Genomic DNA, 14,215 nt, shown 5'->3' with positions numbered 1-14,215 from the left:
TATTTATTTATTTATTTATTTATGAGAGACAAACAGAGAGAGGCAGAGACACAGGGAGAGGGAGATGCAGACTCCTCACAGGGAGCCTGATGTGGGACGCGATCCCAGAACTCTGGGATCACACCCTGAGCCAAAGGCAGATGCTCAACAGCTGAGCCACCCAGGAGGAGTCCCATACAATCTAAAATTTATTCAAGATTGGATTGATTTAAGAGCAGAATTCAGAGCAAATGCCACAAAGAGGAAATATTGACAAAGTTTCATAGCAGCTAATAAAAAAAGGAAAACAAAAAAAAATAAATAAATAAAAATAAAAATAAAAAAAGGAAAACATAGAGGAACTTACATTCATGGTGGGTCTTCTATATACCAGGCATTTTTCTAGGCAGATTCTCAAATGTTATCTCTTTTAATCCTCATACCATTTTTGTGATGAGTTTTATTTTTTATTATTAAATATATACTACTTATATACTCTATGTTATACATAAATGACACTTATTATTTATTCTCTTTACCCATAAGAAAACTGAAGAACTGAAAGAGTAACTCCACCGGAAATTGTCCTTTAAACTATTCATTAATTTCAGGTGACCATATAGAAGAATGAAAAAATCGTCAGTTTGTCAATCTGCTACTATAAGCAAATAAATGCCTCAAGAAAATTATATGAAATCACTTAAAGAATCAATACAAGGAACAAGCAGATTTTATTAAAGGATAAACAATGCCTCCTACCCTGGTCATTCATCAGTCAACAGAGAACAGAAGAGACTCTAGCATCTCTTCCCACCCACTACCCTTTATTGATTTAAAAAAGAGGCATTGGATTCCATCAACCATAACTCAGTTCTTTCAACACTATTGGAAAAAAGAAACCACCAATAATAGTGTATTATTTTAAAACTCAACATACATAAATCACAAAAGAGCATTAGGTAATAGAATATTCTAGTATCCTAGAGAATGGGCTAATAAAGACTAATAGAGTATGTTTCCCATTACATGGAGAATTTGCATAGTGGTGTGTGTGTGTGTGTGTGTGTTGTGTTGTGTGTTCTCATATCATTATTATTCTCAATTTCCAGAATCCAATACAAAATTACCAAGCAAGCAAAAAGGCAGGATATCTTAATCCCTAAATAAGTAAATAAAACCCCTTTTATTTATCAAAACATAAATACATCAAAATCAACCCAGAACTGATATAGATTTTATAATTATTGGATAGAGATATTAAAATGGTATTCCATAGGTTCAAAAATTTAGATAGTGACATGGAAGTTATATATTTAAAATGATCAAGTCAAACTTTTATTTTTTTTATTATTTTAAAAAGATGTTATTTATTTATTTGAGAGAGAGAAAGCACAAGTTGGGGGAGAAGGGCAGAGAGAGAGGAAGAAGCGACTCTCTGCTGAGCAGGGAGCCCCACATGGGAGGTCCTCAGGATCCCAGGATCATAACCTGAGTCCAAGGCAGACACTTAACCAACTGAACCACCCAGGTGCCCCTAAATCAAACTTTTAAAGATCAAAAGTATAATGTGTGAGATGAAAACTACAATGGGTGTGATTAACAGCTGATTAGATATTGCCAAAGAAAAGATTAGTGAATTTGAAGACATAGCAATAGCAACTACCCAAAATTAAACAAAGAGAGAAAAGAGAACTAAAAAAATTATGATGGAGCATCAGTGAGCTGTGGGTCAATTTAACAGTAATTGGAACTTCCTGAAGGAGAAGTGGGATGAACAGAAAGATATTTTAAGAAATAATGGCCAAAATTGCTCCAAATTTGATGAAATTTGTCCAAAAGGCTTGGAAAATCCTAAGTACAAGACACATAAAGACACATAATAAATTGTTCAAAACCAATGATTAAGAGAAAAACTTAAAATACATCAGACATGTTATAGAGAAACAAAGGTAAGGATTCTAAATTTCTCGTTGGAAACAATACAAGTGGAAGGGAGTGTAACAACATCTTTAAGGTACTGAAAGGGAAAAAATAACTATCAACCTAGACTTCTGTATTGGCAAAATATCTTTCAAAAACAAAGGTGTACTTATACTGCTGGTGGGAACGCAAACTGGTATAGCCACTCTGGAAAACAGTAGGGAGGGTCCTCAGAAAGTTAAAAATAGAGCTACCCTACAATCCAGCAATTGCACTATTTACCCCAAAGATAGAAAAGTAACGATTCGAAGGGATGTATGCACCCTGATGTTTACAGCAGCACTATCAACAACAGCTAAATTATGGAAAGAGCCCAAATGTCCATTGACTGATGAACGGATAAAGATGTGGTATATATGTACAATGGAATATTACTCAGCCATCAGAAAGAATGAAATCTTGTTATTTGCAATGACATGGATGGAGCTAGAAAGTATTATGCTAAACGAAGTAAGTCAGTCAGAGAAAGACAAACACCACATGATTTCACTCAGATGTGCAATTTAAGAAACAAACCAAATGAACATATAGGGGGAAAAGAGAGAGAGGCAAACCAGGAAACAGACTCTTAACTATAAAGAACAAACTGAGGGTTTGGGAGGCTAGATGGGAGGTGAGGGAGGATGGGTTAAGTGGGTGATGGGTTAAGGAGAGCACTTATTGTGATGAGCACTAGGTGTTGTATGTAAGTGGTGAATCACTAAGTTCTACATCTGAAACTAATAGTATATTATATATTAACTAACTAGAATTTAAATAAAAACTTGGCCACAAAAACGAAGGTGGAATAAAGAAGTTTTCAGACATAGGAAAGCAGGAGTTGAAGAATTCATCATTGGCACACCCTCACTATAAGAAATAAGATTTCTGTTTCCACCTTTCTAATTCAGAAACCTTTTATTTCTATTTCTTGTTTTATTGCACTAAGTAGAAGCTCCAGTAGAATATTGAATACAGAACAGACATTCTTGTCTTGTTCCTGATCTTGGTAAATAATCCTTTCATCAGACTCTCTTTAGTCATCCATTTTGAATGTACTGTTTCCTATAAAGATTACACTAATTTCTTCCCTAGATAGAAGGCAAATAAGAACCTGAGAATGAAATTGCAGAAGACAGAACATGACTTGTCATTAAAGAACTAAACAAAAACAAAAACAAAAAGATACTTTCTTTTCTTTTTTTTTCTTTTATTTATTTATTTTATTTATTTTTTTAATTTATTTTTTATTGGTGTTCAATTTACTAACATACAGAATAACCCCCAGTGCCCGTCACCCATTCACTCCCACCCCCCGCCCTTCTCCCCTTCCACCACCCCTAGTTCGTTTCCCAGAGTTAGCAGTCTTTACGTTCTGTCTCCCTTTCTGATATTTCCCACACATTTCTTCTCCCTTCCCTTATATTCCCTTTCACTATTATTTATATTCCCCAAATGAATGAGAACATATAATGTTTGTCCTTCACCGACTGACTGACTTCACTCAGCATAATACCCTCCAGTTCCATCCACGTTGAAGCAAATGGTGGGTATTTGTCATTTCTAATAGCTGAGTAATATTCCATTGTATACATAAACCACATCTTCTTTATCCATTCAAAAAAGATACTTTCTAATGAAAACCATTAAGGAATGGAAATGGTTGAAATGGAGAAAATACCTTTCTAGAAGTTCCAAAGGACCACATGCTATGAGAGAGTGTTAGTGATTCTCAACCTACATGGGAAAAGAAACTAGTTGCCTCTGCCATTTCTGCTGTTTCCTTATGGTTGTGATGATCTTGTGATAATCTGAGGTCATGTGATGTCTCAAAAGAAGGGAAATTATAAACAAACTATGCGTTTCAATGCTTATGTACATTATGTACAGTGTTACATATAAATAATCCAATATGCCGCTATTTGAGCTTTTCTATAGTTTATTAAAGCCAAAACATTTTTGTAGCTTTGTCCCTCAACTTATTAACTAGGTTCATCTTTCTTTTAAAATATTTTATTTTTTATAGAACAGTTTAGGTTTACAGTAAAATTGAGAGGAAGATCTAGAAAATTTCCATATACTTCGTGCCCTGCACATACATAGCCCTCTGGATTACCAACACCCCACCAGAGGGGTACATTTGTTATAACTGATGAACCTACACTGACACATCATACTCACCCAAAGTCTATAGTTCACACTAGGGTGTACTCTTGATGTTGTACAATCTATGCATTTAGATATAACTACTAAATTTTACAGAAATACTTTCAAATTGTGTTTAAAATGTCCTCTTGAAATCTTTTTCGGGAGGCTTTAGCAGCCAATTTATTGTAAATTTTCAATGCTTCACTGCTCAATAAAGAAGTTCCATTGCACACAAGTGTTGTACCTGCTAGGATTCATGAAGCTTGCTAGAAGAAAATCTGGTTGCCAAAACAAATCTCTAAGAATTCGGAACAAATTCTGATAAGAAAAGATGGTGCTGAGTGTTCTGATGGTATTGGGCTCTGGGGTGTGTTTATTTATTTTCTCTGGTGGGTGTCTCTCTGACCTGTTTAGGTCAGTGGGAAAAGAACAAAGGCCTTTCCTCTTCCTGATTACACCACCAGGAAGCCCCAGGTAGCTGAAATGAGAATGCTTCAAGATACAGGAATAGATACATTCCCATAGAGAAAATAGGACAAACAACCAATTAAGCACTGACACCAGAGGAAAGACCAACATAACAGCCCTGGAAACCAACACACTGAAGTGAATGAGGCCTTCAAGGTTTGTAGTGAATGTCAAACTTTAATCTGGATTGACATCCCAGATAACTTGGTAATGATGGGTGAAATTTAGGTATACTGGGATTCCATTTGTACATAATTGTTTGTATTTTATTACTTAAGAATTAATACATACAGGGGTGTATATAGTTAAAGGTAAATCTACCCTTTTACCTAATCACTATAACCTTAATCAAGTCTGGTACCCAGAGGCAACTACCATCAGCAGTTTCTGATGTCTCCGTTCAGAGATAATCTATGAATATACAGGATGGGGGGAGGGCATAACTGCAATACAGTGGACATACTGTTTTGTATCTCACATTTATCTTTTAACAATGTATCTCTGAGAAATGTCCTATTTGTACAGAGTTCTGCTCCATTTTTTTGAAACAGTAGCATAGTTTCCCATTGTGTGGAAATACAATTATTTATTGACCAGTCTGAAAATGATGGATATTTAGATCATTTCTAGTCTGTTGCTAGCATTTTTCTGCTTTTTAAAAAAAGTATGCGTTTTAATGATGCCTTTTAATGAATGTGTTCAATAAAATGGATCAGCTAGGAAATAATACTTCATATCTATCAAAATAGCTAAAAATAGAAGATTAAAATACTTTATTAAAGGGGTCATGGAAAAACAGGCACATTGATTGGTTCTAAGAATATATACATATTTGTTGAAGTAGCATTGCAATTATTCTCAAACATTGCCATTTATCAGAATTTCTTTAGAGTTTTCTCTTAAAGCACAGATGCTAAGGGTTTCTTCCCAGAAATCCTGATTTAGAAAGACTGAGTTAAGTTCTCTATATCTAGAAGCAGGGTTGAAAGAACCACTCTACCATCTTAACCCTAGGCTCAGATGTGCACATATTGGCAGCTACCAACACTCTAAAATTAGTTCTTAGAAAAAAAATGGCCTTTATAGACCTTGCCTCATGAGTTCAGCTTTATTAAGGGATGATATACCTCACTTTCCTATTATTACACATTAAAAGCATTTTTTATGGAAAAAAACACAGAGTTGATTGTATTAACACAGCTATTTACATAAATCTCAATTGTTAGTATCTTTGCTGAAATATAATGCATAATTTAATGCCAATGTATACATTAGCTTGGTTCTTTTTCCACTTAGCTTTATTTCGGATGCACATTTACATATACAAATAGATCACAAAGTTATTAGTTAATAGTTCTGTGCTTACATTGTTTTATCTTATATTTTATAAAACCAGTCCTTGAGTCAGGTCATTTGGGTTGTGCCTAGTTTTTCCCTAATGTGTAAGTGGTACAGATATAAATATCATTCGCAAACTTTTTTGGTTTTAAATTATTTCCTCATACATTACTAAAAGAAGCAGTTGTGCATAAAAGGGATAAATGGTTTCAATACTTTTGCCTGCAGAGACTGCTGTACAGAAAGATTCTAAGTTGCTGTGAATGGGCCAGTATGCCTGCTTTCCCATAAGCCCCTCCAACAAAGGTTCTTATTCTTTCATTTTAATCCAATAAATATTGTTTTGTTTCATACCTAAAGAATTTATTAAACATACTTATCAAAATGGTTTATTTATTATAACATATTTCATTCAGATGGATCTTTCTTTCTTTCTTTCTTTCTTTCTTTCTTTCTTTCTTTCTTTCCCTTTCTTTCTTCTTTTTTCTTTCTTTATGATGGTTTAAGTTGATTCTGGCACCAGACTGCCTGGGTTCAAATTCTTGCTCTGACATATAGTTTTCTTTGTGCCTCAGTCCTCTATGTTTAGAATGGCAACAATGATGGCACCTACCTCAAATCCATTTTGTGAAGATTAGGTAAGTTAACTGGTTGGAACTGTTCTGGTATTTGGTAAGCACCACTTAACAGCAGACCATTATGAGTGTCCATGAACGCCAGGAACAGCGCTAGACTTCCGAGATACACCTGTAAAAACCCAAACACAGCAACAGTTTTTATGCTCACAAACCTCACAGGCTATTGGGGACACACGCAATTCCAATATGTATGACAGGTATGTGACAAGGGAACACGGAAAATTCTTCTAACTTGAATATTTGATTTTTGCATTAGAGAAGCTATGCAAATATTCTGAAATGTTGGTTGAGGTTATATCCTTTCTGATGTGAGCTGTTTAGTCACTGTCATAGTCTATTGCCCATGAAGCCTAAGTATTTATTATGGATGTGTTTTCAATATTTTTCAATTTATAAAAGCAATGCCTATCTTGCTCTAGACACACTAGTATGCTCCATCCTCAGAGAAGCTGATTTGCTGTTCTCTGTGTCTGGAAAGCTCTTCTCCCAGGATCCACATGATTTGTTCCCTCTCCTCTTTCAGGTTTGCTCAAATGCCACCTTCTGTGGCAGATCTTCCCTATTACCCTGCTTAAAATTGCAAACTTCATCTCCCAGGACTCTATTCTCCTTCCCTGATTTTTTTTAATCCTTTGTGTATTTCACATCTGTACTAGAAAATTTATTTAATTTTCAGTCTCCACTATTAGAACAGAAGACTCACAGAGTTAGTAGTTTTGTCTATTTTATTCTTCACTAGATCCCCAATATTTGAAATAGTGTCCAGCACTTAGTAGGTGCTCAATAAATATTTGTTGAATAGATAAATTGTCATTTACACAAATGACATTAGTATTATAATATATGTATCATTCTGGAACTTATGTTCTCTTTGAATAGTACATCTTAGGTATCTTTTCATGTTAGTACCTATAAATCTTCCTCATTCTTTTTAATGACTATCTAATTGTCAGAGTATTTGGCTTTTCATTAATAGACATTTGAATCATTTCCATTTGTTGCTATCACAGACATCGCTGTAATAAATAACATATCTATCATTATACAACTGTGGTTTTCTTGTAGGAGTTGAATATTGAGCTTTTTTCCATTACATTTATTGTAAATATTTTTCTATTTCTTACATTTTTATGTTCCCCATGTGGTAAAAATTTCAAACTGAAAATGAAAATAAATCTCCCACCGCATTCTCCTTGTTTTTCACATATCTCAGAGATAGTGCATATAACAAGCTATGTAATTAAAGCAAAAGTTTCATGAAATATGTTTCTCCCTTCTATATTCAGTATACTTTGATACTTTCTATTCTGTTCTATTCATTTCATTAGAAAAATGCTTATAGAGACCCTTTAAATTGATTTTAAATCACTAGTTCAATGAGAACCACAGTATGAAAAGCTCTGCTCTCTTCTCCCCTACCCTGCGTTGAACTAGTCTATGGAAGCCGTCACCTATTTAAGCTTTCCTGCTTGGCAAGTTGGTACCTTATCAGAACTGGAGACCTCCCTTGAGCCCTAGCCCAATTAAGTAAAGTCTAGCTTACTTTTCCCAAGAGTTGAGACCCAGCCACCGTACCTGCCAAAAATGAACAGATGGTCTTAAACTAAGCCACTGCTACAGATGGCAACTACCTGACTTTGAATGTCACTGTCTGCTGCCATGCCTTGTCCACCAGATTGATATGAGCTACACTCATACCCCATCTGCCATGATAAACAGGGATATCATTTTAAGACTGTTGGCTCACTTTCATGTTGATACTTAAGGGAGTTCACTCTGTAGGACGGGAACTGTTTCCAGGTATTGCTAATATTTAAAGTCAGGAAGGGACAGAATTATAACTTTCAAAGTTCTGCTTATTCAAATCCCTGCCCAACCTCAGTTTGGAGGTACAGGGGGGAAATGGAAAAGTGCTGCTAGGATCCAAATAGAGTTGGGGCTCTAGTGAAATGGACTAGATTCAGGACAGAACACTCAGCAAGCAGGATGAGGTCAACTACAGCTGGGTAAACACTGCATGTTGGAGTATGCAGTAGCGTAGTGGACGCTTGGGTTGCTGATGCCCACCTGAGACTCACAACAAATTACAAGACTGTGTTTAGGCCCCACCAGGTGGTGAGGCTAGTCTCTTGTCTTGGTCAAGATTAGCTCAAGGACAAGGTGACTCTAAGTTTGTAGATTAGGGACATCCATACTTACAGCTGAGAGAGCGAGGGCATGCAGGGATTTGTAGGAAATAAGCAAGAAGAAAGACTCCTCAACTCCTACATTAAATCCAGCTGAGAACACAACTGCTTTCCTTGGCATTTGACTCAGGACGGGGGAGGAGATCATGTTGGGCAAATAATTTAAATGCAAATTGATATGACCGGGACTTGAGCAGACCAGATCAGACAAGCAGATTTTTCTCCATTAGGAAAAGGAGGTGCGCAAAAAAAAAAAAAAAAAAAAAAGGAAAAAGGAAAAGGAGGAAACACTTTTACTTTTTAAAATATTTTATTTGACAGAGAGATAGCACAAGTAGGGGGAGTGGCAGGCAGAGGGAGAGGGAGAAGTAGGCTCCTTGCTGAGCAGGGGGCCAGATGCAGGGCTGATCTTAGGACCCTGGGATCCTGACCTGAACCGAAAGGCAGAAACTTAACCGACTGAGCCACCCAGGCTCCCCAGAGGAAACACTTTTAAAAAGAAAAATGTTCTATTCCTGGAAAGGGTTTCCTTAAGGGTGGGTTTATTCACTCACTCCCTCAAACATTCATTTGTGTATTAGGTAGGATCTGTTTACTCACAGATGCCTGTCTTCACTCACTCCTGCACGATCAGCTGTGTGCATTCCCAGATTTTCTCTGACTCTTTGGCTGTCACAGGCGGAGGTGGGCAGGTTTAAGGTATTCGTACAATGAAATATGCAACTTCTTAGGCAAAATTGTTTGACTTTAGTGTCAGTGGGGCCCTGATGACTAATGAAAAGTGTTCAAGAAGTCAGTTCTACATGAGAAGTTTGTTGATCATGCTCTTCTCTTTGGGCAAGTGACACTCTCTATGGCAGCATAACACAGAGATAATGACAGGCTCTTGAAAAAAGTAGATTTTAGGAAATGAAAATATTCAGTATCTAAACCCAGATGCCAGCAAAGGTGACTGTCCTTCTAGATTTAAGAAACATCTGGCCCTGTGCCCCACTCCCTGCCTACGTTCTGTGGAAGTAGCTCTGCCTTCTGGCATACTGGGTTACAGGGACAGGAAGCCTATATTGTCAGGGTCCCCTGGCTCCAGTCTGATTTCTATTTGTCTCATTTTAATCTCATCTTGGGCAGCTCTTCCTTCCCTGTGTTCTGTCCCACCCAAAGTGGAGCTCAGTTCTCTCTCTCTCTTGTGCTATCTTCCTTCTTTCTCCCACATCCCCAAATCTCACATGAGACACTGGAGTATGCAGTAGAATCCATTGAAGATCTGGGATGAAATGGAAACCCTACATATTGCATATCCTATTCCCTTCTCTCCCTTTGGCTCCTAAACCCAAGCTCAAAGACCCTCAGCCTGGGGGTTAGGGGAGATGTTGGTGCTTATTCAGGCTCATTAAAGCTGCCTAAAAGATAAGCAAAGGGAGCCTTTCTGCAATTAGCCGTACCCAATAACTGATGTTCTGACCATTCAATCTTTCTTTTTATCCTTCCTTTATGAATTGGAACAATTCATGCCACCCTGTAAAAGGGGAAAAAATGGTCAGTTGGGTTTAAGATATTATTTAAAAAATCATGCTAATATAGATAAACCCTATTTAGCTGCTAATGGATTACATATGGTCAAAGCTATTACACTTAAAAAACATAATTTTTTAGTGTAGACAGCTGTAAAGAGGAAAATAAAAATTGGCTCATAATTTTCCCAGATTGTCTCTGTTGATATAATACCCAGATTTTGATGATTTTTTTTCCTTCTACTTTCCTTTTCCAGGCTTTCCAGAATTATAGGGTATTCATTGGTACAAAGAGAAATGGTATGTGGACACAATTCTTGGCACCAGATTCAGGGACCATGGATCCTGAGATGGATCAGCAGTAGGACCCAAAACACCAAATCACAAGTCAGGAGCTGGCTAAGGTAAGGCCATAGAACAATTAAAGGTGGAAATTCTGTGAGAAAATGGTGGAATTAAAGGTGGTCCTGGGACACCTGGGTGGTTCCGTTGGTCAAGTATCTGCCTTTTAATTTCGGCTCAGGTCACGATCTCAGGGTTGGGATATAGAGCCCTGTGTTGGGTTCTGTGCTGGGCATGGAGCCTGCTTAAGATTCTTTCTGTCTCCCTCTGCCCTTCCACCCCCTGGCTAAAAATATGGTGGTTGAGGGCCAGAATTTAAGACAATCGTAGAAGTTGTCAGGGCCAAGAAAGGACAAGCCATGGGAATCAAGATCTGAGGGATACTCTTAGATCTAAGCAGGAAGGGTCACAAAGAGACCAGGGAGGAGAACCAGAATGGGTGTCATAGGACCAGATGGCATAGTCCAAGACGGGTTTGCTCAGCCTCCTGAGGGTGGATGTCTGTTGGTGCAGAAAGGCTGGGGCTCTGCAGGCAACTGCTGGTACCACACTCAATCAAGTGGTGGTCACTGTGGTTAGTGGAATCCAGGACCCCCTGACTCTATAAAATGATATTGGTAGACTCATAGGTGACAAGCCAGGATTCTTAAGGATGGCATGGAGGTCAGTCTCTATTCTTTAGTCTCTGAGGGCTAGGTAAGGTTAAAGGTCAGGATGCCAAGAATAGTAGCTATGTTATAAATAATTTGAGTTGAGTTTCCTGTTATTTGCATCCAAAGCACTCAAACTAACTGTGGGTGTGTGCACGGGTATGTATTTTAATGTATATAGTTGTGTAAAACAAATTCTAAATGGCTATTGAGGCAATGTTAAAGGTTATCATAAAGGAAATTATGAGCGATTTCACTTTTTTGCTTTGTCTATATTTTCTTTTTTTTTTTTTAAGATTTTATTTATTTATTCATGACAGACAGAGAGAGAGAGAGAGAGACAGGCAGAGGGAGAAGCAGGCTCCATGCAGGGAGCCCAACATGGGACTCGATCCCGGGTCTCCAGGATCACACACCGGACTGAAAGTGGCCCTAAACCGCTGGGCCACTGGGGCTGCCCTTTCTTTTCTTTTTTAATTTAAACAATGGACTTGTCATATCAGCCAAATTCTTGCAAGCTTGAAACTAACCAGGGCTGATTTAGATGGAAGAAGAACTTATTGAGAAGATATTTGGAGTTCACAAAACCATTTGGTAATCTATATAACCGAATTTGGAAGGAAGGCGTTACCAGGGAGCCCCAAACTTCACCACGAACCATTCTGGTAAGGACACTACTATTTCATTAACCCCTAGCCACGACAACCTACAGTGTTGTCCAGCTTTAATTGCCAGATACCACTGCTGCTGACCTGGAAGGTCTTCTGCCTTCACCTGTCTTCAAAATGAGTACCTGACTCTTTTTGACTATAGCCCTTCCTTCAAAGTCCAGGGGGTTCACACCTTTTTGACCAAGGTTAGGATACTTTCCCATGTGCAAGGACAAAGGGGCTAGAAAGTAAGAATCTTAACTTCCAGCTTCAAAAGTGGAAGGCAAATTATGCTCCCACTAAGACTCATAGGTAGGGAGTTTTCCAAATATAGAAAGGCAAAGTAAAAATAAAAAATTTCCTTTACTTCTGCAAAATTTTGGAAAAGGTGATAATGTAAAACAAAAGAGCTTGATGCATACCAAACCAAACCAAAATAAAAGTTTAACATAAATGTAAGTTCTTTAATAAAGGTCACTTATTTTTTAAATAGGAAAAATGGATGCACACTTAGACACATCTTAGGAAAAAAATTTTATGAGGCCAACTGAATTTAGTCCTTTCATATTTGGAACACATTTAACCTCATATTTTATGGTTTTCTAGCCAAAAGTTTGATTCAGAATACCCGTCATTGTTTTTCAAACTCTTTGATGAATTTGATGTTACTAGAAGCTATTTATTCTTCTACCTACCAACAGGTAAATTAGATGTAGTAAATTACATATAGTCTAATAGTCTGGTAAATTAGATAAATAGTCTGATGTTTTAAGCAGCTGAGCTTCCAATAATGGTGTTTGATGGAATAACAGAGTGCTCCATCACTCATGTATTTTTTGCAATCAAATACAGAATTTTTTAGATTGTCAAGAATAATGTATACTCAATGATACCTGTATTTCAACAAGAAATTTAAAGCAAGATTCAGAGAAATCCAAAGACTTAGGTACAATTAAATATATTTGTCTCTATATCCTTCAGATTTTCTCCCCTACACTTTCTGAATACAAGCACCAGAACAATTTTCTGTAAAATACCTATTTCATCATATTATTCACATCCACAAAGTATTTCAGTATTTCTCTGCGTCTTCAGCAAAAATCCAGACTCTTGAGCTGGCATTAAGATTTCTCTTCAATGTGGCAGCCTCAAATCTTTCCAGTTGCATCTACTACTGTTTCCCTACATGAACCTGTAGTTAAAGCCAAATGAGTCACTGAATAAGCCTTGTACTTTCTTGCCTCTGTGCCTATGTTTATACCATCTTACCCACATGAAAGACTTTCACCAACTCCTCTTACCCATAATCAATTTTACTTATGTCTAATAACGAATTCTCATGTGTTCTCTGTGAAAAGCCTGCTTTCATAGCCTCGTTGAGTCAATTCTTTGAATTACTACAGGAAAACGATCCAACTTCCTAGTTCTTAATGGAGATGTCAGGTTGTGAGGGGTGTCACCATTTGTTATCACTAATCATTAAAGCAGGAGATCATAAATTTTAAAATAACTAATTAGAGGAAGCAATTTTAAGATTCTCTCCCACATTAACACCACTACCCATCACTTGAGTCTTGATAGGCTTTCAGGATAGGGAGCTACTTCTATAGCACTGGTGATTACACACAACCAAGGGTCTGCCTAGAAGTGAGAGTGTGTCCACTTGTATGATTCTAAGTGCAGAACCTCATCATTCACTCAGGTTGTCCTTTAGCCCCGTACTTATGGAACATGTTGGAGACCCAGTATCTTGTAAGACATTGAGAGGCTCAGGCAGGGATGAAGGCTCCAGGAGGACCTTTGAGAGGACTCTAAATCTATAACAAGCCTAGTAGGGCCCTATGGGGTGGAGATGTTGGGAAATTAATTACAGTTTGGGTGTAGAGACATGTAGGAGGATAACATAAAGCTTCCAGAACAAGGAGGAGTGGAGGGATGGTAGAGATACTTTGTAACTAAAAAAAAAACTTGTTTGGGAAAACGCAAGAGATCCTCCTCATCTCCACTCCTGCTTAGTTTTAGGGACTCCCAGAAATAGTTGGGTGGAATTTGAGAGTGGTCAGATTTCCCAAAATTGAAGGTGACAGCAGAGCCAGAGAAATGCCATTTTTACCATGACTAACTTTTATTTTAGACAGGTGTGGCCTGGGACAACATGAGTTATATTCAGATGTGTTTATTTGTCATCTTAAGGCACACAAAAATGATAGATAAAAATAGTTGGATTTAGGTGAAGGGCTTATGGGTAATTTTTGTGGTAATAGTTTAATAACAAATATTATTATTAAACTGTTACCACAAAATTAATAAATATTAAAAATATGGAAGTGTTATTAAATTGTTATC

General features: G+C 37.2%; 1 pseudogene across 1 annotated transcript in view; it reads left to right on the top strand.

Annotated features, from left to right (window-relative positions):
• The window catches only part of LOC144305467 (large ribosomal subunit protein eL32 pseudogene), a 62,052-nt pseudogene that overhangs the window by 27,398 nt on the left and 20,439 nt on the right, over window positions 1-14,215 (top strand). The window contains exons 4-6 of the transcript XR_013372475.1: window positions 10,485-10,631; window positions 11,540-11,884; window positions 12,476-12,570. The product of XR_013372475.1 is annotated as a large ribosomal subunit protein eL32 pseudogene (transcript). The remainder of the gene's footprint in view (window positions 1-10,484; window positions 10,632-11,539; window positions 11,885-12,475; window positions 12,571-14,215) is intronic.

Source organism: Canis aureus, chromosome 35 (genome assembly GCF_053574225.1).
Source record: "Canis aureus isolate CA01 chromosome 35, VMU_Caureus_v.1.0, whole genome shotgun sequence".
Taxonomy (NCBI): domain Eukaryota; kingdom Metazoa; phylum Chordata; class Mammalia; order Carnivora; family Canidae; genus Canis; species Canis aureus.
The sequence above is the reverse complement of the archived record's forward strand: the minus strand, read 5'-3'. Positions and strand labels throughout refer to the sequence as shown.